This window comes from Callorhinus ursinus, unplaced genomic scaffold (assembly GCF_003265705.2).
Source record: "Callorhinus ursinus isolate GAN/ISIS: 27379988/994484 unplaced genomic scaffold, GSC_fseal_2.0 scaffold28, whole genome shotgun sequence".
Lineage (NCBI taxonomy): Eukaryota > Metazoa > Chordata > Mammalia > Carnivora > Otariidae > Callorhinus > Callorhinus ursinus.
In genome coordinates, this window is record NW_027397090.1 from 274,461 (window position 1) to 301,119 (window position 26,659).

A 26,659-nucleotide genomic window follows, 5' to 3' on the forward strand; every position below is an offset into this window, starting at 1 on the left:
AAGCCATAGAATATGAAGTAGGAGGTTGTTTCTCTGGATCCGTTCGAAAGCCCTCCAGTTGATGACTTTGGTGGTAAAATAGCATGCATTAAATCTGTTGACTAGGCAAAAATATTTTCAGACGTGCTCCCTCTGCTCTGTTTCCCCTCTTGCCCCAACCGCGGCTGTGGACTTGTCTGACCCACAGTGGTTAATCTGAGCACCGGCTCTCATTTGGCCATCCCAGGTTTCCATTAACTCAGGGCCACGGTGGTGGTATTATTAGAGGCGGAAAGGACTCTGCATCACTTACATGGTGTAAAGCTGGACAAATAAACAAGTACTGATTATGGATGTCTCCCAACCACACTGGGGCCTCAAGTTTTGAATGCACTCTTTCAAATAGCAAAATGACCCTTCTCTTGCTTGTAAAACCTCTCTTTGTTTTCCCTCAAAGAGAAGGAAACCCCCCCCCCAACCAGGAGTGGACTTTTGACAGAGTTCCCCAGCAGTAACATCATTTTCAAGTGGCTCTTGACCAGCTGAGCTTTTTCAAAGTGTAACTTTTATCACCACAAAGGATCATGTCTTATTTGGGTTCATTAAATTTCCTCTTACTCTGCAAAGGGCTGACCAAACTTGCAGCTGCTGAGAGAGAGAAGCCAACCCTTCATCATTCTTCAAGTCGATTCAGCACTGGTCAAGGCTCTATTTGAAAGCCCTATGCTTATTTAGTCCTCATAATTTAGTCTCTGTTGTAAAGTGGGGGCGGGAAGGGGGAGAATTCCCTTGTCCCTGTTAGAAATGGATCTCCTTTCGCTACCAGCAAAGTTCTGGTGTTGCCGATGTGTTAGCATGGCAGTGAGATACAAGTTGACTTATGAAATTGCTGCTTGACCGAGACAATGGTGTTGGGTCTCACAGGGAGACATTTTATCTAAGAAGCAAGGAGAAGATGAACATGAGCTCAACGAGAGCCAGATTGTCCACCCAGGATCACTCGCCACCGTCTGCTCTCTCCCCCCCAGGGAACTACATTTCCCAGAATCCCCTGCCACCAGGATTCCGGTTCAGATGTTTCTAAGGAAAGGTTCTCTCTCACTCAGGGTTTGGAAAGCAAAAGCAAAGAGAAGAAGCCACTTTTCTCCAGTAGCAGCAGAGGGCTGGTGACTCGCAGGTCCCCATATCCTGTTGAAAATCACTGTGTGGCTGTCATGGCTACCTGCACATTCAGATTTCTTGGGCACCAACAATTCCCTCCTAACCTTGGCTCCCAGAGTTCGTCATGGGTGTGCAAACCTCTAATGCCTGTATTAAAATACTTACTGCTTCAAATACCTGGCCAGACTCTGACTGATCGGGTGATAGATGCTCAGAGGTGGGGGAGAGAGCTGAGTTGACTGAGGCCAGACCACCTTGAAGGATGGGATCTGAAACAGTGTGGGGAGCCTCCTATCTCATCTATGCATGCAAGCATCCTTTTAACAAGTCCTTACGAGCACCTATAATATCCTAAACCCTCTGGTAGAAACTAGGAATAAAGAAAAATGCGTCCTAACCCATAGATAGGTTAGTATAATAAGGGGGGGGGGGAGCGGGTGGTGCAGAGATACAGCTGCCGTTTATGGGGAGAGTGACAAGAAGAGAATAGCCATAAGAATGTAATTTAGGGAATAAATGTAGCTGGGAACCAAACAGACCTGACTTGTAATCATTTCCTAACCATGTGGCCTTGAAGCAACCAAATCAGGTTACTCTCCAAGTGCCTGCTTTCTGGTTCTTTTCTTACAGGATTATTATGATTTTAGAGACAACACGGGTAAAGCACCCAACCTAAGAACCAAAGCATAGTAACCTCTCAGCAAATGATATTTGCACCTTCTCTCCCTTCTATGTGCTAAGCTTCCTAAAGGCAGCTCCAATATTCTTGGAGTCCCAAGAATATACCCAGCACAGCGTGTCTTAAGTCTAAAATGTGTTCAATAACTCATGAATGAATGAATATATGCATAAACTGTGTTGTACATAATGCATGTTGGTAATTGAGCTATCTGTATTATGATTAAATATAAAACTACAGATATGTGGTGAACCCAGTGGGAGCAAAGGGGAAGGAAGTCTTGGGGGAATCAGAGAGGGAAGGGGCATTTGAGCGGAGGCTTGAAGGATGGGAAGGAACAACGTTCTATCATTTGGACACAATGATGGAACATCAACACAACTGGTTGAACAGAGTGCTCTGGACACCCTGGCTTGGGCATCTTCAGACCTGTCTTTCTGGATGATGACTGAGCCTTCCCACCTGGGGCAAGTGAGCCTCTCGTGACCTGTTCCACTACCAGCCCTGTGATTCTATGAGCTCTCAAGTAGGGAAACCCACACATCACACAAGAATGCCCTGTGAGTGACGCAGGCTCCCATTTCTGCTGGAAGAAATGAATTCAGAAAGAAAATGATAATCTACAGAGAGTAACACCCACACAGTTATCACTCAAATGATCCCAAAAGGCCCTGAGTCTGATTGGAGCGGTGCTTCATAAACTTCCTTTCAGGGGTTTCTTTGTCATCTTAGTAATTTTGAAAGACTTTTATAGTCTGATTAAATATGTTCAATCTCTATTCAATTTTATACTTATTTTAAAATTATACCCACTGTTTCTCTTTTTCTAATTTTCTTTTTTTTTTGGCTATGCATCTTTAATATTATGGATGTTCCTTTTTAATTTTTTTCACCTTCCCACCCCCTCTTCAAATGTCAACAATAATATTCCGGGATCAATTCTAAGTGACCTCTTCATTCATGGTGTATTTTTCCTGGTCTTCTTCTGGCAGAGTCTCAGATCAGTACAGTGGCTGCAGGCTTTGCTGGTTTCCATGTTTCTTGAATAGTTCACTTATTCATTTATTAGCTCACTCCGTAAATAGCTACTGAGCATCTACTATGTGCATGGCAGTGCTCTGGGTGCTAAATACACAGCAGTGAACAGACTAAGCAAGGTCCTTGCTTATAGAACTTTACCTTCTGGACATGTCGTAAAGTAAGTGAAGGGAGTAAGTAATTTGCCACTGGGGCCTCTCACTTCCCCCTTTCAACAACTGTTTTATCCTGTGTTGCTCCCTTTATTCTGCTCACTAGCAAAATGTCTCTCTACCTGGATTCCCCACAGCTGCCTGGTGCTCCCTGACAATCCCTTTCAATCATGGCATTCCATGTTGGACCCAACCCATCTCACTCAAATTAAGTCAATCTATCTCGTCTCCCAATGCTTCTCAAATTAAGATACGTGTGCGGTATACAAGAAAATTGCAAAACCGTAGGGAACGTGCACTGCATCTTCCTAGGGCATCAGGTCCACTGGAAGATAAACTGGGATAGAGCAGAGCATGAAACATGAAATTAACATCAAAATTTTCAATAGAACAAGGGGAAAAAGAGACATCATGTGGTTGGTTGCTTTAAATTATGCCCCAGAGTCCTCGAGAGCAGTAAGAGAGAGACAAATGGGAACAAAGAGGGAAATCAAGACAGAGAGAAAGAGGTGAGCTGGGAAGTAGGGAGGTGCACATACATTCTAGAAGAATGATATCAAGGAACCCTCGAGAACTGTGCCAGATCCTGCTTCCAGAGGGCCTGGATCTCCAACGTTATCCTCACACTGCTCTCCCGCTGAAAGCCCTCCGAAGGCTTCCTATGGTGGTCAGAAAAGCACGCCAGCCTGCGCTGCACCATCTTCCCTTGCCCAGCCATCCAAGTGTGGCTACCCTTCCCCTTACATGTCTTTCTTCAGTCACTGGGGCTTTCTTTGCTTCCCCAACGTGACCACTTGGTCCCTCCTTTGACATTTTGCAAGAGCTGTTACTATCTTTGCTGGTACCCCTTTGCCCACCCCACCCACCCCATTTCCACCCACATCATGTCACCAGCCTCTTAGGATCTTTTTCCTTCTCATTTGCCTTTTCTTAAATGACACCTTCTCGGGGACATGTGATAACATTGATCCGAAGGAGCCTTCCAGTCAATCGCTCCTCTGTCTCCCTCTTTTATTTCTCTGTATAGCAATTATCACTATCTGAAAAGATCTTATTTGTCTAGTTGATGTTTATCTTACCTGACCTTGATTTCAAGTCCCATGAAAGCAGGGACCTGGCCTGTCTTATTTCCTGACATGAGCATTTCCCCCCAAATGTCTGTGATATAGTAGTCACCCCATTAATGCTTGTTTTGTCATTAAAGATTAAGGGAACACATTGCATAAGCCTTTCCTGAAAGAAAATGAGGGGAATGGTATTAAAAAAGAGAGAAGAAAACGTTATTTAAATGAAGATTTGTCTCTCTTCACAGTTTGCCATAGAACTACATAAATATAACTACTTATACGGGTAACTGATTATACCTACAAATTCCCAAGAATGGTTCATTTTGTCAGTCAGCTTTTTAATTGAGATCTATTGTTCTAGACACTGAACACCTAGAGATGAATACTACATTATTTATACCTTCGAGGAAGTGAGGAGAAAGTTGTTAACAGTCTGGAAAATGCTTTGATGGAGTTGTGTACAAATTATTTTGAGCAGAGGAGGGACTGGCTAAATCTCGCCTAGAAGAGTTGCAGAAACAGCATTAACATATGTTTTGGGTTTGGGAAGATAAGAGGAAATTTTAGAAGCAGAGATGAAGGGAAAGTCGAGTTAGGTAGAGGGGCAAGAACGTGGCGCCATAAGGGAAAATCGTCAGAGGTGCCACTGTTACAATCAGGGGAAATGCCCATGTTTCCTACATGATGGGAAGCCAGGAAATAGGAGAGAAAGATGGTGGGAGGTGGATCTGTGAAGGGTCATTGCCGTCAAACTACAAGAGCTGGGCAACCCTTCGGCCACTAAGGAGCTATGGAGAGGTTTTAAGGGGAATGGTGACAAGATCAGACTCATGTTTTTAGAAAGGCAAGCGGAGGCCATGAGGAGAATGCTTGTCCAGGAGCCATGACAGGAGACCCAAGCCTACTGCATTGAGACAGTCAAGAGAAGATCAATGCAGCGTCCTGGGATGAAGGAAATCAACCCAAAGGTAGAGGTGATAACACTCATGTACTCGTTAGATATGTGTGGTGAGGAAGTGAGAGAAATTATGGATAAATAGGGCCATTGTCACAGTGGTCACGGCAGGAACAGATAGGAACACAGGAAGGAGAGAAAGAGGTCTGAAGGAAATTCTCTCGAGTGCTAATATGGTTGAATGCATGACTCATTCCAGCAGCCCTGGCATTTTATTGGTTGTTAAAGACCTCTAAGTCTTAGCCAGTGAGTATTTAAGGGCTGAGATACAAAGCATCATGACAGGCCAGCAGGGTAGGTATTTTTAAGACAGGGTGTCTGTCCCAGGATCCCCGGCAGTCACCCACAAAGACCACTGCCTTCATTAACTGAGCGAGGGCCAAACCTGCTGCCAGCCACCACTGACACCCCCCCCCAACCCAGGCCCACTGTCATCCATTATATGTTGTTGCAATCCGTCTAACATAATGAGACCACTTTGCAATTCCATTATGATTCACTCTCAAGTTTAAAAGTTACAGTCAAACCACAGATGAGAGAAAGGCATTAGGGAAGTGTGGTGACATCCTCTGGGGTTCCACAGGCTTCCCTGGCAGCCGAGCCGACCTTCTGAGTGCACCTCACACAGTGTATTTGCCAGGCTCTTTCTCCAAGAGTATTAGTAAAAATCTATAGCTCCCAGTTGGATACCAAATACGGCTTCCACATTCTGTGTGGTGCCAACGAAGTACTTCACATGGACAGACAGCTTTCTGAGGCTGCTTTATTTCCTGTCAGCCATTCAAACCTCACTCCAACAGAAATCTTTTGTATTTAAGCTAGTGGCCACAAAACCAGAATGTGTCTTCTGGTCAAATGTGCCTTTTGTATGTCATGCCACGTTTCTTTTCCTCCCTGATTTTTTTTTTTTTTTAAGATGGAAAAAAAATGCAGTTGGCTTTTCCTGATGCCACGTTCATTACGGTCATAAACATCCTAACAGAAGCATATCTGTTCACAGTGAGGCTTCTTGTGCCCAGAGGAATGCCATTCACAATTCAATAACTGTATTTGCCTTATTGCTTTGGAATAGAGGCTGCCTTAGTTGAAATTTTCTATGAGGCCACTGACTCATTGTCAGAGTTTGATTAGTAAAATGAACCAATAAATCTCTCCTTTTTTTTTTTTCAACAACACTTTATATAGTCCAGTTCTCAAGTCGTCTGGGTAATGTTTGTGCAGTTTTGAAAGAAGAGCCTAGAGCATTCTTCTTTAGCCCAGCACCTTCTCTGCCATCATACTGAAACTAAAGGTTATGGGTTTCCAGATCAAAGCTCCGAATTGGCATGAAGCCCAGCTAATTACTCTGCTGGCACTGAGCCCCTTGGGAGATCAGATAGGCCTTCCTCACCTTCAATACAGCTAAGAAACGGGGAATTATAGACTGGATAAGGAACTGAGAGGAATCATTCACTGCAGACAGAGTTGAAAAGAAGTATCTGTTGGAAGACAAGACCCCTTGGCACCATATCTGAGGCTCACAAATGACAAAGCAGATGTGAAACACTGTTGGGGGGCAAATGAATTGGGAAAGACCTGAGGGACTTTTCCCATAATGCTAACCCTCCCTAAGAGACTAGGACTCCCTAGTCCAGCAAAAGGAGAAAGCTTCCTCTGGCCAGAAAATGAGCAAACCAGAATATGCAAATCTATAAATCCCTTGGCTATTCCTTAACGAAAAACTCTCCAATAGTTAATAAAACAAATATCAGTCCATGTTCTTCAATCAATGAGCAACACATTTTCTTAAGTGCTGTGAAATCTCAAAAATACAAGTAAGGGTCTCTTCCCATTAGAGCCTCATAGTCTGAGGAGATCGACAACCACACCGTCATAAAAATGCAGACAGAGGTTGTGGAAGGAAGAGAGATGGTAAAAATATGGGAAGACTGGATGGACCTAGTTGTCATGGGTAAGGGAAGACTTTAATTTTTTAGATTTATTTATTTTAGAGAGAGAGTGTGTGTGTGCATGAGTGGGGGGAAGGGCAGAGGGCGAGAATAGCCAAGCAGCTTCCCCACTGAGCGTGGAGCCCAACACAAGGCTCAGTCTCATGACCCTGAGGTTATGACCTGAATCAAAACCAAGAGTCAGACACTCAACCGACTGAGCCACCCAGACACCCCAGGAAAAGGAAGATTTGATTTGAACCCTGACTGACAACTTGAACTTCAGCCAACAAGGTAGGAATGGAAGAAAATTATACATGGAAGGGATTCTAAAAGCAAATGGAAATATTTGAGAAAGTTTGGGGCATAATGCATGGTTGAGTCCTGTAGAGGGGTGGAAAATGGGGATTGGCGGGAATGGCCAGCTTTCAAGTCTGAGAATTTGGGGCTTTCTTCTGTATGCTTACATAAGGAGCCACTGAATGGCTTTGGGGAAGGGAAATGTGTGACCAGATCTCAGCTGTAAGGTGATAATGGGAAGCAGTGTAGATTTTGGACTAGATGAGTGAGGTGCTAGAGATAGTCTGGTTATAAGGCTGTTATAAATTCCAGACATGAGGTAAGGCAAATTGGATAGTAACAAGAGAGAGACAATTGGTCAAGGATGTGTGTAGTGGAATAAGTAGTGGCCCCCCCCCCAAAGATGTTCACATCGAAATCTTTAGAACTCGTGTATATGTGACCTTACTTGGCAAATGAGACTTTGCATATGGGATTAAGGATCTCAGATTAGGAGATTACCCTGAATTATAAGGATGGGTTCAATCTAATCACAAGAGCCCTTATATGAGAAAGGTAAAAGGATCAGAGTCAGAGAGAGAAAATGTACGGATGGATGCAGAGATCAGATAGGAGAGAAGATGCTACCTTATTAGTTCTGCAGGTAGAGGGAGGGGCCATGAACCAAACAATGCAGATGTTCCCTAAAAGCTAGAAAAGGCAAAGAGGTAGAGTGTCCCCTAAAACCTCCAGAAGGATTGCAATCTTGCTGATGCCTTGATTTTAGCCCAAAAGACTATTTTGGGTTTCTGACCTCTAGAACTGTAGGATAATAAATCTGTGTTGTTTTAAGCCACACAATTTGTGATAATTTGTTATGGTGGCAATGGGAAGCTGATACAATGTGAGACAGATTTCCCAGGTAGTATTGCTAGTATTTATCAACTGATCACATCTGGAAAATAAGAAAAAGAAAAAGCTGCAAATGGCTTAGTAAAATCATCGATAAAAGTAATTAAACATTAACAAAAAGAAAAATTTGGCAGAGGAGAGTATGGTGGAAGAGAATAAGATTCAAAGGAAAGAAGAGAGAAGAGAGCTTAGAACAGAACGTTGGAGAACCACACCTCAGTCCTTCAGCATGAGGTTGACTGAAGTCCCAAAGGGGAGGAAAGGGGACTAACATCCTGAGTCTTGCTCAATGCCTAATGCTATGCCAAAAACTCACAGTCTTCATCATATTAAAGAGCTTATAATTCATCCTTTCTAGATCTTAGGAAACTTCTATCAGAACAATTCATAGCTTAATTTTAGGTAGATTCCTCTGTATTGCATATGTCCCCTTTCTGCAATGTCTGTTCTGATTTATATTACACCTGCTGTGTGTGTGACTTAGATGTCAATTTCCCTTTGTCTTTCCCTTCAAGCTCACCAGAAAGAACCCACCACAAGCCATTGACAATTCTTTTTAAACCCATCTGCTTCCAAATTCTTCACTATGTGAGGCCACCCTGCAAGGTCCAGCTCTCCTGTTAGCTGTTCCTTCTTCCTTGGATGTTCCCATAGAATTTCCAATTTCTCACCCTTATGTTAGGAAAAGAGGACCTCCTCCATCAGTGGGCACTCAGGCCCTGGAACTCCACTGCATTTCCAAGTGACTTTCCAAAGAATTTTCCAAAGACCTTGCCTTCCTCTAATGATGTATAAGAGAATAACACTTTCTCCTTAGTGTTACATGTGTATTTGTGATATGCAACTTCAAATTTTTGTGGAACAAGATAGAATGCAAATAAATAAACACCTTCCTGCCTTGGCAAGTCAGTGCCCAGAATTTCCAAGTGCATCTTAGGGCAGAAATCTGTTTGTCCCGTAATCAGAAGGTATTCAACCCGTTCCTTTCCCTTCTGTTGGGAATGCAATTAAGTACACCACAGAAACAACATATGATTGTAAAACTGAAGATAAGACAATAAATAGGTCATTTGTCTACATCTTCTGAGAACTTTCCTTGCAAATTGTACTCAACTGTCTAAACTGGCTTAGCAACTGTCTTCCTTGTGGTGGGCTCAGCTGGAAACAGCTGTCTTATCCAACTGTCACTCTAGGCGCAGTGACAAGATCCTGTGAGCTATTCAGGGACCCATGAAAATGCTAGAGACCTGAAAAAATAAAAACGTTATTGCCTCTAAAAGGAAGGCTGAAATTCAAAATTAATAAATGTTTAATTTAATGCCTGTAGAATATTATACTCCTCAGATTTACCAATCATTAAATTTAACATTTGCAAAATTTCACTACAACCTGAAAATAATCAGTAGCATCCATTTTCTCACTTAGCAAGGGTTTTGAATGCACAATGATTTCAAAGAAATTACCGTCAATCCTGAAGTAAATGAGTTATTTGATATCAGATAATTTTCAAAGTCAATTACAAAAATCTTGTTGCTTTATTTACAACAAAATTTATATTTCATTTTGGATATGGGTATATGTAAATGTTGGATGTTCTTGGGTGTAGAATTTCCAAAATTACGATTATTTTTTAGAGTTTATGTAGACTAAAATGGCCCTGGCTAAAAGTATTCTATGTAAGATGCCCCCTCCCTTCTTCTCACTATATACTTCTCATTCCCATTCACTCTCTCTCTCAGACTTGCCTACACCTTATTAAAAATCTTGGCTCTTTTGCTTGCCCTCTTCCTGCTCCCAAGAACTTCTCTTTTCAGAAGACCATTCAGCCTTGCTCTGATCTTCTGAAGCATCTTGAACTCTTGTTTAAAAGCTGCCTGACATTCCAAAATAAATAAATAAATAAATAAATAAAAATAAAAGCTGCCTGAGATAGGTACCCAGCTATACTCAGCACCCTGCAGAAGCATCTGACAGGGCATAGAGGTTGCTATAGAGTTCCAGAGCCATCCTCATGTTACTTCTTCTCTCAATCTAAAAGTATAGTCTGTGCCTAATAATACAACTAGAAAATGGGGTTGTGACCTGAACTCTGAACCTCACATGCTCTGTGATCATCAGCAGCAGAACTATTCAAGGAAGGATTCATCTTTGGTCCTGAGCTTCCATTGGGTGGTTCTATGCTCGAATCCCCTGGATAGTCTGTTCTTGGTAGGAGCCAAGAGTGGGGACAGTACTTCTCCACCTACCAAGATTTGTTGGGTCTAAGATGGTTCAAAATTGCTAAAGACCATAGATTCCCATGTCTGACAGCCTTGCCCACTCATGTAAAGAGTTAATCGAATGTTCCACATGACTCTGAGCAAGACATTACCTCTTCTGCAATATAAGGACTCTGTTTAATCAAGAATGGCCAACAGTTCTAAGATTCACTGGATACAACAGTGACTCATTCCCTCTCTACATACCCAGATCCCAAAGCATAACCAAAACTCTGTTCACAAAAGTTCAAGAGGACCACCTCTTCTGGGCAATTCATTACTATTCTAAATATGGGAGATAGCTTCTCTTCCATATTTAAAATGTCTCCAGTTGACATTCAAATTTAATATGTCAGTTGCAACAGAGAATCTATTTTATGAAATTTGAGAACCAGGAATTAGGAGCCACAGAACTATCCTAGGAATTTTTTCTACCAACCCTTAGGATACTTCAGTAGATGCTTGAGAGGATATGATATGGGCAGCACCCTGGTACCCCACGTAGAGAACTTCAGGTGTGCCCTACACTTGGCCAAGGGCCAATACAGGATATACACTGACAGCACCAAGTCCTACAAGAGACCATCCACATGGGTGACTCCCTCTGGCTTGCAGTCCATGGTGCCCACATTACTCATTCATATTAGAAGTTGGAGGAAAAAATGTACAACCACATATCGTGAGGGATGTTCACTGGACATATTGTGGTGATCATCTTGCAACATGTACAAATACTGAGTTGTTACATTGTACACCTGAAACCATTATAATGTTATGTCCATTATACCTCAATTTCCTTTTTAAGAAAAAGAAAAACAAAGAAGTGAGAGACTGGGATTTGGTGCTCTTCAAATGGAGAGAAGTCACCAACCCTGTCCTTGTGGATCCTGTGGCCTCAAATTCTCTATTCTATCTGGTTTTCTAAATCTCCCCAATCCAGGTCCCAGGCTGGAATATTTCATGAGGCAGAACGGAGCGTCACTCACTTTTCCCAGGCCACTAGGGAAAAGGCAGCCTCCATGATGGAAACCCATCTCCCATAGATTAATCTCCCTTTAATCCTGAGGACTAAAGCATTCCACAGAAAACTGTGAGGAAACGTCTGCTCTTCACACACACACACACACACACACACACACACACACACACACAGAGGTGCCCAGGATTCAGAAGGTCTACACCCTCACTCTATCACTTAGCTTTCGGAGACTATCATCCCCAAATTACCCTAAGTATATTAAATCTTTCAACTGGCTAGGAATACCCAGGAAACCAGAATGCATAGTTGGTAAATGGGCCCATTATCATTCCTGGTTTCAGAGTTACTTGGACTTGTATTCAGCGCTTGCTCAAAGGACACAGGAATGTACAGTCTAGATTTTTGAACAATCCCTTCTATCTTCCAGGGTCTCCAGAAGTAAAGCGCTAAATATCCTGCTTGCTCCCATTCCGGGCCTCCTGACACTTGGAAATGCATTTCCTCTGGAGTTTATCAGTATACTTTGCAACCTTCCTGAAGGAACCTTAGTTTTTGTCACTGCTTTTATGCTCCCGGCCCGCCTTCTTCCAGCACTGGGCAGAGCATACGCCCCATCACAGCAGCCAGGGATCCTCCACCTGGACGTGCAGCCATTAGTCACCCTTCTGCCCTGCCTGCTGGTTAGTGACTGGCAGGCCCACTTCGAACCCCAGCTCCTCTCTCTTCCCTTCCAGATACCTATTTCTCCACATCAAAAACAGCAGAGTCTCTTCTAAATATCTTCATTGTCATGCCCCCCTCTACATTCCTCAGGTTGTTAGCAAATGCCTCCTTTTATCGGAGGTTCGGTATCCCAGCCAAGATCTTGCCAGGCTCTTGAAATGTGGATGGTGTGTGCAGTAAAGCAGGGGAGGAGCACCTACCACCTGCCTGGGCAGAGGAGAGAGGTTGCCTTCTGTCCTGGACTCTGTCTCTGAAGGATTTGAGTTAATGACTACCTGTATTGTCATTCACACGCAGAATTCCTGACCTGGAGAAGAAATCGTTGTTCTACCATTCCACCCTGGGTACTGTGGGAAGCAAAAGGGGGGAAAGGAAGCAGCCCCGAGAGTCTTCTAGAACTGTCCAGTCCTCAAGCAGAGCAGAGAAATGCCAAACAGCGGTTACATTCGACCCACTCACTCAAAGGCAGGCTATTCATCAGAAATGAGGTACAAATATATGCCCGAAGCAAGGGAGGGATACACTCTGGGGCATTTAATCATAAATAAGGCAATTAGCGGCATTTCCAGAAATGGTCTCAGCGCTGTCCCTTGCCATGGTCCGGAAGGCTGCAGGGGCCGCTGGTCCTGGCCACGCAGACTCGGTGAACCACAGGAGGTGGGAGCTACTTACAAGCCTTATTCTTCCAACACTATTGCCATTGAAGGTTGAGTAATGTTTTCTCGAGAATTCTATATCCTCTCTACTCCATGCCTTTATAGTCTCATCTTTTCTTTAAATATTTGAAAGCTTATGAGCCTACTTTCTACAGGCAATCTATTCATCCCTATAGGGCTTTTCAGAAGTGAGATTAGTTTAAGTGAATGGATAATATAAAATATGCCACTAATTTTATGCAGCGTTATATTTAGAAATATAGGCGGCCTCTCCAAATTATACTAATTTGCATTAAAATGTGACATGGGCCTTTGTTTAAAGAGTTTTTGTGCTCTTTCCACAGAAAATCTTGAGCACTTATTGAAATAGTTAAATTAGAAAAACCTTTAGAGACTCTTCCTAATATTACCAAAAGATTTTAACATCTTAAATAAAAGCATCCTAAAACCTTTCCCAAACCCTCATGCAGTTCCCAAGGCTTAACCCAGTATTGTGCTTTTTTGCTCGTTTTATACATCCTGATATTAGAGGCTAAAAAGGAAAGAAGACGCATTTAGGAATTCAATTACATAATGACACAATTGACGTTTTTATGTTGTGAATTCCATAATAAAGCAACTCTTCCTTTATGAGGGAATAAAAATACAACATCATGGCAGGTGTTGTGGAAGAAATTTTCACTTTATACCCAAGGTTTGGAAATAATATCTTTCTAAAATCGTAAGTGCGGAAATAACATGTTAGAAAGGAAGGGAACAAATAATAGGATTTATTTGCAATGTTTGACTGCCAGTGGTGGTGCAGAAACAAAATATCTGCATTAAGAGTGGGCTGCTCTTGGGCAACCCTGCCACCAGCCTCGAAGGCCTTCTGGCTCAGTGATTCCAGAAGACGAGAGATTTTCCCCCCGGCTTGCTGAATCTGATGTGAGCAGGAGTATCCTTCAACTAGCATATCTCTGATTTAAATGCATATCCTACTACAATGAAACAGCAGCTTTCTAGATCTTGACCAGGCTGGCGTTTTTCTCCTAAGAAAAACGGAACAAAATGGTCCACAGAGGGGCCATTGACGTTCAACCGGGTCTAGCTAAAGCCACAAGCAGTTTGTTGGGAGCAGATGATCAGCCCTGGAATCCTGAGCGTGCATCAGCCCCAATCTGTACAGGAAATGGGGCCGAAGGGGAGAGGGAGGTGAATGCCAGCCCCTTGTCATGACGCCCTCTACAAAAGAGGTGCCCTGTGTCAACCTTGTGCTTGCCTGGAGAAAAATTAAACTACCCAGGGAGTTAAAAAAAAAAAAATCTTTTTCAAATTTTAAGCCTCATCGCTAACATCGAAGAACATTTTCTGTAGCTTTTGTTTTTTGCTGTTTGCCAAGCACCCTGGCTGAACCAGCATTCATCGAGTGCTGTGGTGTGCTGTGGTGTGCTGGGCAGCTTCACAAACATTATCTTGTGTCATCAGCCAGTAAAACTATAAAATAAGCACTCCTATTTCTGCTGCATGGATGAAATATAGAATTTCAAAAAGATTGAATGACCTGCCCAAAGTTCCCCGTTAGTATGTGATAGGATCAGGGTGGGCCCTGTGTCCTTAAAGCCAGGTCCCTTGTCCTCTTATCCAGAGCCCAACTAACTAGCCCTCGAGATCAGTGTACCGGAAGGTATTAAGCTGTGTCAGCAATATCGGAGGCCCACCCATCCTGCAGATTGTCAACTGTCCAGAATTTTTATAAGAAGTTTTCCCTAGAGCATCCATGGATCTCTCATGTTGTCATAGAAAATGTGAGAGAGCCTCAGAAGAGGATTCCAGCTGTGACTCTAACCCCACTGGGTTCTGCATAAGCACCTGTCTTTCAGGCACTTCCGTTTTGTGACTTTCAAATTAGGAATAATAATCGTGACTAGGTAGGTTTCCCTTCGTCTCTCTGTCCTGTTCCATTCTCACATCTAGCGCAGAGTGGGCTTGCAATATCCTTATCCACGCTGGGCTAGGGAAGGCAGCAAATGTTAGTAAGACAGAAGTTTGTTTGTTTTGCATGAAGATCCTCCTGATGATAAGAAACCAACTGGGAAAATATTATGAGATAATACAGAAATTTGAACACTACCTTCACATCGAATGATGTTAAAGAATTGTGAAAAATTTTAGACGTGCGGATGAACTGTATCAATGTAAATTTCCTGGTTGTCATATTGCATCATGATTATGCAAGATGTTACTACTGGAAAAAACTGGGTAAAGGATATACAGAATTTCTTTGTAATATTTTTTACAATTTCAGATGCATTTACATTTCTCTTAAATTAAGCATTTTTTAAATTTAGATGTGATAACTTTATTTTGGTTATGCTAAGAATCTTTAACTTTTAGAGATAAATAATGAGGTATTTATGAATGAAATAATTTAGAAATACATATTGGGCAAAAAAAATTTTTAATGCTCTATTCACATGATATACCAAAACAAGGTGAGATTTTTTTAAAAGAAGGAATTAAAGACTATTACTAGTATAAACATCTACCAAACTACTAAAAGCTATATCATAATCCTAAAAATAATTCATGCTTTTGATCTCAGTGTTCCTATTTTTGTGAATCAATTACAATCATACATTTTATATGTACATATAAACATATTCATGAGAAATATATATAACACAAAGGTAAAATCAACCTGTAATCACTTGTAAGTATGTCACAATGAAAAGAAAAATAAATGATATGTGAATAAAAACAGCACACAATTTTTTATCAATAAGATTATTAAAAATGTTGAAAGGCAGGCATATAAAAATATATTTCAACAAGTTGAGAAAGGTAGAATTCAAGTAAAATGAGATGAAGCTTGCTGCTCAGCCACAAAGTAGTGGTAACTTGCACTTTCTTCCCAAGGGAGAGAAAAAAAAAAAGAGGTCAGGCTCAAAACTAAATGTTTTACATGAATTATTCTCACTTAATCTTTACAACAACCTAATAAGGTAGATGGTACTACTGTTATACCCATTTCACAGGTGAACACACTGAGACATCAGGAGCTGAAGTAGCGCACCCAAGGTTACAAAGGTAGTGACTGAAGGGGGATTCAAACCCAAGCAGTCTGTGTTCAGAGCCTCCGTCACCAGTCAAGAACGCTAATATCAGCAAAAGAAAGGCTCCCCTGCTCTGCAGAATCTTCTCTCGAGTATTTGAAAGACTTAAAGCCTTTTCCACCAGTGCACAAAAGGATATTGCATTGCAATTTAAACTAGAATCTATCTGTCAGATGAAGTAAAAATTTCCAATGGGAAGATGGAGCACAGATATAACTAAGAATCCTGTGTCTCCCAAATCAATAAGAATTGATTAAAAAATAAGCAATTGCCCTTTATCTCTTACAGTCAACTGCAGTCCCTCTTTTACTAAATGGCAATGAGAAATGTAGATTGAGCTCCATGGTTTCTCAGAAAATAGACACATTTCCAATGGGGCCTGGGATGATGGAAACACAGGCAACCGCTTGATTTGAGAACTGACTGTGTCTGGCTAAATTTCCACTGCAGAAAAGGTCAGATAAAGCCTTTCCAGAAGGAAAGGAAGGCCAAGTACCTGATTCCCTGCATTCGATTGCCCCATTCCTCTGCTTCAATCCTAAATGAAAGGGTGAAGTAGGTTGAAGTTAGCTTTCAAAAACTGGGCCTTGCACCATTTAGATGTTGTAAGAACACTTGTTCATTTTGTTTAATTTCTTGTTCCAGATTCCCCCTTTCCTTTATTTCATTGGGAGCCACCCCTTATTTGCATAAAAACCCAAGGCCCCCCCATATTTGGGTATTCTTTCCTTCTTGCCACCATTAAAAACCTGCTCATAGGATGTTTTCTGACCAAGCCATTTATCCTAACCTATAATTGACTGGTTAGCTTTTTATGTTTAAAAGTTTTAATAATAGTGCTTGCTTCGGCAGCACATATACTAAAAGTTTTAATAATAAAATTTGGGAAGGGGGCGTTAAATATAAAAGAGATTTCCAATTTAAAATATTATCCAAAACAGAACACAATTGCAAGGGACTCCCAGTGGTCAAATCTGGGTCACTTTGATCTGGGTCACAAAATAATGATTGCAATGCATGAGTGCATACTATATAAACAAAGAGTTGTATAAATAAATAAGTGGAGAAGAAGGTAAAGCTCTCACTACAGTAGAATTCCAATTAAGAAGTAAAGATGGAACGATAGAATTAGAAGGTCACCAAATCAGCAAACATCACAGTAATAATTGTTGTGGGCAAGAATAATCAATAGCCATTAAAACTGGCATCAGTATCATCATCGATGAATGCTAAAGTTAGTGGGCAAAAGATGAGAAACAGGATATTTAAATAGTCTTGAAGTATCTCGCCTCAAGACACTCATTAATTACCAAGGGAAAAAAATAGTCACATTACCATAGAGAAACCTGAAAGACACCATGTTAACCAAGTCGTCAAAGTTCTCATTACCAAAGATGAGACATAATCAACAGCATGTGCCTCATGATCATGATGTGCTGAGAAGGATAGAGTATCATTTCGTTGATATCCCTGCCCCAAACTCTTAATTTGAATTTAATCATGAAGAAACATGAGCAGATCCAAAGAGAGTACTGGCCAGTACTCTTCAAAAAGTGTCAAGGTCATGAAAGACCACAAGCCATAGGATGTGTCCCAATTAACAGAGACTAAAGAGACATAATGACTTGTTGGTTCAGGTGATCCTGTATCAGATCGTGGTCTAGAAAAAGGACAGTGGTCTAACAACTCATGTGGGAGGAAACTTGAATAAGGTGTATAGATCAGTTAAATGTATTGTGGCCATGTTAATCTCTTGATCTTGATAATTATATTGTGATTACATAAGATGTTAACATCTGGGAGAGGTAGGAAACGTTGTAAAGGAATTCTTTGTTTTTGCAATCATTTTTAAGTTTGAAATCATTCTGGTCACCAAAGTGCGCTCCCCCAAAAGATGAAAATACAAGGAAAACTAAGAAGAGTGATGCCCTCAAATTTCAAAGGCCGAATGTTTTGAGGCATGCAAGGTCTTCACCTTAATTTCTGACCAAGAGTAGTAAAAAAAAAAAAGAAAAAAGTAGCAGTAGTCATAATAATCAGAGTAAAAGTAGAAATAGCTAACCCTGGCCAAGTGTTTACCATGCAACAGACACCAGATATAGATTATCATGTTTAGGGGTATCCAGCTCTTAGTTTCAGCTCAGGTCATGATCTCAGGGTCATGAAATGAGCCCCTTAGTACGGAATCTACTTGAGATTCTCTCCTTCTCCCTCGGCCCCTCCTCCCCCCCCAAATAAATAAAATCTTCTGTTTTAAAAAAAATTATCATGTTTAGTTCTGATAACAACTCCATGGAATAAGATACATTCAGTAAATGCTGACATTTAAAAATGCTAACTCATTCTCAGCAACTGGGAAAAAATTTAATGAAGTCAAGGATCATGTCTTTCTTATTTAAGTGCATGTTACCAGAACCAAGCACAAGTGCTTTATACATAACCATTATCCAATATGCATATTTGTTGAATCAATGAATTAATTTAAAAATATGTGATCTATCCACCCTTTGCATCATGAATAAGCAGCTCTACCCACCCTCCTCCCCCGAAATATAGGGAGCCAATTTTCACTCCCCCATACGGACCGGCAATCTTTCCTAGCCATCAAAAGACTTGAGATAGTCATCTCCGTGTTGTTAGGACTTTGCTTTTCCTCCTTCCACCTATTCACCCAGAGGCCACTGGTCTCAGAGAACAGAAACATGGAGAGAATAACAGCATATTGCTCTGTGGGAAATACAGTCACCCAAAGCAACTTATTGTGGATGGGAGACAGACATAGGAAGAAACGGGTGCAGCTCCCATTAAGGAAGTCTATTTTTTTATACACCATATTATGTTGAATCTCAAGCAACTGAGCAGTGATGCAGAATAGGAAGGCATTCAACTTCATTCAACAGAGCAACACTAGATGGAACCTTGCTCAGCTTTGGAAAGTAAGCTGGAACTCGACAGATATTTCAGTCTGTGCAAGAAGGGCTCTCAAGCAGGGCACCGTAGAGTGGGGAAGGAAGCCCAAGGACCCTCATCTGCCCTGATGGTCGGTAGACTGGACACAGCAGTCCCCACTTGCAGGTATGTACAGAGACGAAGACAAAATTATCCCGACCGAAAATAAAAAGTACTGAGGGATAAGGTAAATATAATTTCATACAAAACAAACATCTGAAGGAAGCAAAAGAAAACCCTACAAGGATTTTTGACATTCTCAGGAGATATTTGGGTTGGAAATTCTCAAAACCAAAGCAGCTGATCTTACAGTCTTTCCTTTGCAGCTGCATAGACTTCTTTCTGCTTGTCTCCCTATGTCTACTTCATTCTCTTTTTTTTCTCTATGGCTTTGTGTTCTGTGAAACAGGAACATGTCGTGAAAAGGAGACAATGGGCTAAGATTATTCATAATTAATACAATAAGTAATTATAGTAGATGCATGGCATAGATTACAAGCTAAGATAAAATGTTATATAAGAAAGTGTTGCATGAAAATCAAATTGAGACAAGCCATATTTTTAATGTTGGTGACAACACTGATATTGCAGATAATCAAATAATCATGATGGAAGACAAACATGAGAAACACTCTCCAAATTTATCGGGGAGGGGAGAAGAAAATCTTTGGAAGAAGATGACAGATAAGGAAATAAGACAATGGAGATCAAACCTATTAATTATATATGTTCCCCAGGGGCAAAATGTGAAGAATGATTGGAATAGAGGCAGAAATCACAGATGAAGAATGCATTCCATTGCTAGTTTTAAGAAATGATTGAATACACTTATCAAAAATGTCAAGGTTATGAAACACTGTCACAGATTGGAGGATTCTAAAGAGGCATGACAACTAAATGCATTGAATCCTGGCAGAGAAAAACACGATAGTGGAAAAACTAACGAAAACAAAATAAAGTCTGTAGTTTAGTTAACAATATTGTGCTAAAGTTAATTTCTTTGATAAATACACCATGTCGTGTAAGATGTTAACCTTAGATAAATCTGGAAGTGTATGGGAATTCTGTGTACTGTCTTTGCAATTCTTCTGTATATCTAAAGTTATTTCAAAGTAAAAAATTTTTAAAAATAATTGAAGAGTCAAATTAAAGGAGTTGATTGTGTTTCTGGAAAAATTATTGAAAAGAACCCTAGATCTGCAGAAATTCAGGCAAATTTTTAATTATTTAACTAAAAGGATAAAAATAAAAAACCCTATAAGCACCCAGAGAAAATAAGGTAGTTAGGGCGCCTGGGTGGCTCAGTTCGTTAAGCAACTGCCATCGGCTCAGGTCATCATCCTGGAGTCCCAGGATCGAGTCCCGCATTGGGCTCCCTGCTGAGCAGGGAGTCTGCTTCTCCCTCGGACCCTCCCCCCTCTCATGCTATCTTTATCTCATTCTCTCTCTCAAATAAATAAGTAAAAATATTTTTAAAAAAAGAAAATAAGGTAGTTAGCTCCAAAGACCTAGTTAACTAACAAAGCATCAAAATACTCCAGTGAACAAATTAGAAATTCCAGAAAAGGGATAGGAATAGAATTGTGGGAAATTTTTGTGTATGTATTTGCATATATATATATACACACGCAAATATATGTATATACAATATTTGCATATAGTTAAAGCTTAGATTTACAAAGACACACTTCTCCCAATTGTCAGTGGGATGTTCGTTTGTAAAACTAGAACAGTAATTAAGTTGCAAAATAAAGGAAACTCACGGGTCATAAAAGAAAATCACAAGTACAGTTACAGATTGTTAGAAGAGCAGAATCTGGAGAATTGTATATAAATTTATTTACTTAATTCTATCAAAAATCCTATCCAAGTTGTAGTCAGAAACAAATTCGTAATCCTTAATGCCTTCATTGTAGGTAAGAATATACTTGGAAAAGCATAGGATTTAAGAAGTATTAAATAATTTTTTAAATCTTGTTAAAAAATCAGGATAACAAGACTAATTTTTTAAAAGATTGTATTACTATAAAATAGCTAAATAAGTCCAAGCACTGGTTCTATGAAAAAAAAAAAAAACCTGAAGAAAATATTTTAAAATACTGATGAAACTTAATGAATAATGAATATAATAAATAATTAAGTATATATTTGTATAATAAATATTAATATAGAGATTGAACAAATAGAAAATACTTCTTGATTCTAAAAATAAGAACATCTTGGTAAAATACTTGAGCTTATGGGAAATGGTATGTTCCTAAAATGATTCAATAAAAGATTTAAAAATACAAAAAGATGATCACAGGAAAATGATTTAAAAGTTTATCTGAAAACTACTGTTAAAATAGTTTATCTACAAATTATATAGATTCTCAAGAAACAGATCATCCTGTGCTATAGAAGCTACTCAAATTTTTTAGAAGTTAAGGCCGAAACTAGATACAAAAAGCACTAAAAAGAATTTTAAAAACGCAAACCTTACTTATTAATATAAATACTTTAAACTGAATCCATTAGTACAAAAGAATTAGCCACCATGACTAAGTAGGGTTTATCCCGAGAATTCAGGCATAGTGTTGAGAAATCTCTTAATATAATTATTAAAAAACTAGGCCTAATAAGAAAAAAAGACATATCATTTAATTAATCATTCAGATGTTTCCAAGGCATTCAACAGCATTCAGTATCCATTCCTTATTTTTCTTAATTTAAAAATAGAAGAATGTTTTTCAACATGACAAACTTGGATAAACAATTCAATAATATAAGAAGCAGACAAAAAGAGATGACTATTGGAGTGGAATCTTTTAAAATATCCTTAATAAAGGAAAATACATTTTATTTATTCAGAAAGCCCACTAAAACACTCAACGACTCTTAGGATTAATAAGTACAATGAAATATAATACAATGCAATTAAAAATAAGATAAGTATACATGGCTCAATTGTTGTCAGACAAAAGATTGACAATAACATATGAATAAAACACACACACACAAACTATTTTGGAAAAACCTTCAGTAGAAACTTGGAATTTCAATGTCAAGAAAATATTACATTTTCCTGAGAAACATAAAAATTATTTGTGTAACCAGATTGGATGTTGCAAATGTTTCACTCATTGTTTTGGTAACTGGGCTCTCCTCACACTTGGTCCAGTCACACCAGGATAATACATAGCAGTACATAGCACATCCCTGAGGCGGGATCTTGAGTAAGAGAGGTACCACATGCCCAAGGTCACGGAAAGCCAGCTGCTGTCTGGGATTTAAACTACAAAATGGACTACCAGTACTGTTTTTCTCAAATTGGAGAGCACAGCAACTCACCAGAGACTATGCAGGAAAATGTGAGAAATCATTTTGAAGTATGACGTTTACTCATTATTTTGAAACGTTGATAGCGTGGTGGTCTGTAGAGAGCCGTTTTTGTTTTAGAAAACACCATACTAGACGACTTGGATTTGACAGTGGGGGGTTGAAGAAATGATATGGAGACAGAGAGGAGGAAAAGGAGAGAGCCAAACTGTTTCGAGACTCAGAACATTCCTACGGGCTCAAAAATGAGTCATTATGGAAAGTCCAAGAAGGAATAACATGATGTGGTGGGAGATCGGAGTGTACGGGGAAAATAAATGTCCTGTGAGGAATTCCATTCAACATGGTAGGACCCTGACGGGCATTAAGGAAGGCATGTGATGTGATGAGCCCTGGGTGTTACAGGCAACTGATGAATTACTGAACTCTATCTCTGAAACTAATGATATACTACATGTTGGCTAATTGAATTTAAATTAAAAAAAAAAAAACATGCCAGGATCCTGAAGCATTTTTAACACACAGATGTGTAGTAATCCATCCTGAATGCTTTGCTATGTTAATACTCTGCTGTCAGTCTTCATACCACCTGCCCTCACAACACATCCCCCACATTCCTACCCCACTGTCACCCTACAATTTCAGTAAAAATGCACTATAAGAAATGTTTTGGGTAAGCAATATTGTTGGAAATTTTAAAAGGTGTCTTTGTTCCATGTACAGGTCAGCGTGGAGCAGAAAGTACCCCTTGGAAAAAGAGAATAAATAAGAAATCCGAACCACTACTTGAATGACAAAACATAAGTCTCCAAGAATCATGCAATTCTCTCTCTTTTTTAAAGATTTTATTTATTCATTTGAGACAGAGAGACAGAGAGACAGAGAGAGCACAAGCAGGGGAAGAGGCAGGGAAAGAGGGAGAAGCAGACTCCCTGCCGAGCCGGGAGCCTGACATGGGGCTCGATCCCAGGACCCTGGGATCATGACCCGAGACGAAAGCAGACGCTTAATCATCCGAGCCACCCAGGTGCCCCAAATCATGCAATTCTTGAGGAGGCCTTAGACTTCTGTGTGGTCCAAGGAAACAAAGTCATTTTTATATCAATCTCAATGGACAAAGGGACAAAATCTGATAGTTGAATGGCATTGTTTTATGGAGCAAGGTCTAAGTTTTAGAACTAAGAATAAAAAAATAAATTGAAAAAAATGTTGAACTTCCCACATATTCCCGTAGGTCTTCTCATGTCCACAGGAAAGTTCACTTCCTTTTACTATGAAATTTGGCAGACATTTCTGTGATATATTGAAATACATCAGGAGAGCTATGTGTACAAAATCAGGGAACAGAATGACTCAACGTCCAAAGCAAGCCTTCTGGAAATTTTGTGGCCAGTTTGGCACATAGAAAAGCAAGCAAGGCAAGCACACTTCAGCAGTGTATTTCCGGCACTACTTAGAGAGCAAAGTGGACCCTGATGACAAGGGTGGGAGCACTCATGTCCCTCAGAAAGGCTCTCCTCAATCAGAAGAGAGTGCACCACACCAGCCTGTGACAAACATTCCTCAAATTCAAGGGACACCTCTTGCTCCAGGTCACACTCCCTAAGCAACCTTTAGATACAAATGGACAGTATTTTGGTCTTCATAACTGTTTGCCTACTGTAAGAGAAAGTATTATCTCCTGACATGATAGTCATGGTTCTCTTACCTGCTATAATTCTCATCATGCATTCATACATTCGTGTTCAGACTGATTTAACGGTCGCCTGTGAATGCACACCCATCCCGGGGAGATTGATCCCCAATCAATGAAACAACAAAGTTTCTGGGCCTGGAAAACGAAGAGCCACAACTAAATCAATCAAGATTGTTTGTTTTCTTATTTGCGAATGATACATCCTCCGCCATATGCGTTCTTTCAAGTATTTAAAGGGATGCTACTAGCATGTCTGGGTTTGAGGGATGAGAAAGGGAAAATGGGATACCTGTGGACAAGGTTGAGGGTGCATTGGGAATGCACCCTCCTTTCTATCAGAGCCTCAGAAAGTTCATCTCCTGGCTAGGCACCTCTCACCAACTGATTCTCTATTTTGATCAAATTCCATCCTTAATAGTAGCAGTTGTCAAAGTGTGGTCGCCAGAACTTCCACATCAACATCACCTTGGAAGTTGCTAGAATTGTAAATTCTTGGGCCCCACCCCAGACCTGCTGAATTCAGAATTCTGGAGACAGAGCCCCTTGATCTGTGTTTTAGTGAGCCCTCCAAATGATTCAAATACATGCTGGAATGTGTGAAGTTGTGATGGCCTTTGGGTTTTTCATTAACTTCACTAATCGCAGGTGGCAAGAGTACCACTCTCTCTCCAATATCAGAGTGAACTTGCCCTCCCTGAGGTATTTTGAAAGTGTAGGGTCATTAATTTAAACTGATTTGTCTCTTAATGTTATTTGTCACCATTAGCAAACCAAGTTGTGTGCCCCACTGGGAGGGAAAAAAATCAATCACCACTGCTTGGTCTTAAGCTGGCTAAGCTTAGTAATAAACTATAATCTGGACACCCAACCGGTCCCAACCACATGTCAAAATCTAGCTAGAAGACGAAAATGAGGAATTTTGAGTTTAGAGCTGCCATGAAATGTACTAAAAAGATCACTGAACAAAGTCCAGAGACCTGGGTTCATTTTAACCTTATTTCTTTTGGCTTTAGCACTTTCATTTACGTAACATAATAAGCTGGGCAGTAAATTAATCTGAAAACAGCAATTCTCTTTGAAAAATCAAGCATAGACTCCTGGCTTCTAAATACCTTTAACTTGTGATTTCTGTCAAAGCACTACCTCTGAAACAAATGAGTGCTTCAATGCTGTAACTATCATGTGGTGCTGGTGAACATTAGAGGCCATGGAGAGGAATGAAGAAATGCTGCACAGACAAGGCTAGATCCGGCTTTACACTCTACACTTGACTGAAGTCGTGTGACCAAGAGCAAGTGTCAATTCCTATGGGTCTTCACCACTTCATATTTATAGACAGTTGCAAATAAACAGAAACCTGAGTTATGTGCTGGCATGTAGAAAAACCAAAGTGTGTGTGTGTGTGTGTGTGTGTGTGTGTGTGTGTGTATGTGTGAAGAGCTATTTATTGACTATGTACCTACACATTCCAGAAGAAATCAGGTGTTTAAACAATGCATTAGGAGACAACTTTTCTCTGCCCTTGGGTCTGCTCCTTTCTCCTGTGACTCCATTCTCCTGCACGCTGCTTCTCACGGTGGTCCAGCATTTTAAGGCTTCCATCCTCAATTCAAATTGCACCAGTAAGAGAGACTGCTCTCCTAGGAATTCCAATAAAAATGCCAGAATAGAATCTTACTGGTTCTGTGCCACATGACTTCCTGTCAATCAATCACTGTGGCCAGTGGGAAGAAAGCTCTTTGACCAGGCTTGGGTCAAATGTTCATCCCTGGAGACAGAGTTGGATCAGCCCCACTGATTGAGGGCCAGAATTTGGGTCAGACCTAGGGCTAGAACTAGGGTCTTGAGGCAAGCAAGGCATTTAGGGCACATTGTTTAAGAAGACACTCTGTGATTGCTGATCCTGTTCTTGCATAACCCTGAGAGTGAGTGCCTCCTTAAATTTTATATCCTAGGTACCTCGCCGACCCCATCCGAGTTCTAGTGGCCTTGCTACTGAAAGGTAAGCGGGGGTAGTTTCCCTAAAGAAAAATCAGTGTGCTACTATGTATACAAAGGGAAAAAATGAGGCGGAGGTCAAATGTAGCAGATGTCCATTCCAAGATTATTTACATGAGTGAAGGCAAGAGACTTGCCCAGATAATCATGTAAGATCCTTCCATGTTCTAAGATACCCAGTTCCATAATCTGTACTCCATCACCACTATCTATCTAAATGTAACAAAGAACAAAGTCCAATTTCTCCAAACAGGAAAAAAGAAGAGCCAACACCTAAAGATGAGAGTCACTTAACCTCTAGGCTACTTATAAAACACACTCTATCTTTGACCCTTTCCTTTCTTTCTATTGTAAATGAAATAAAAATTCACCAATTGCTTTAACCGGAAGTCATGAATATAACAGAAATAGTTTAGCCTGGCTATTGGATATACAAAGGTGATCCTTAGTCCAATGAGGCTATAAATACACGTAAACATAAGACAGAAGTGTAAATGTTATAATTAACATGACCAGTATAAGGTAATAATTAAGCTAGGACAACAAGCATAAAGAGACTGTCCAGGACAAACCAAGACATATGTCACCCTAACTTGCAAGACATTTCCATAAAGGGTTAGGAGAGCACAAAGCAAGGGGCTAGAACTCAGTAAAGGCAGTTTAAATCAAGGTTTTGAATAGGTGGAGTGCCTACAAAGATGGGGAAAAGATGTAATATTAACAAAAGCACATGGGTGGGAAAGAATGAAAGAATAGGGCCTGTTTACGAAAATATGAGTAGGTAAAATTATCTTTGTGTGTGGTGTAAGAGAATGGTCCAGTTTCATTCTTCTGCAT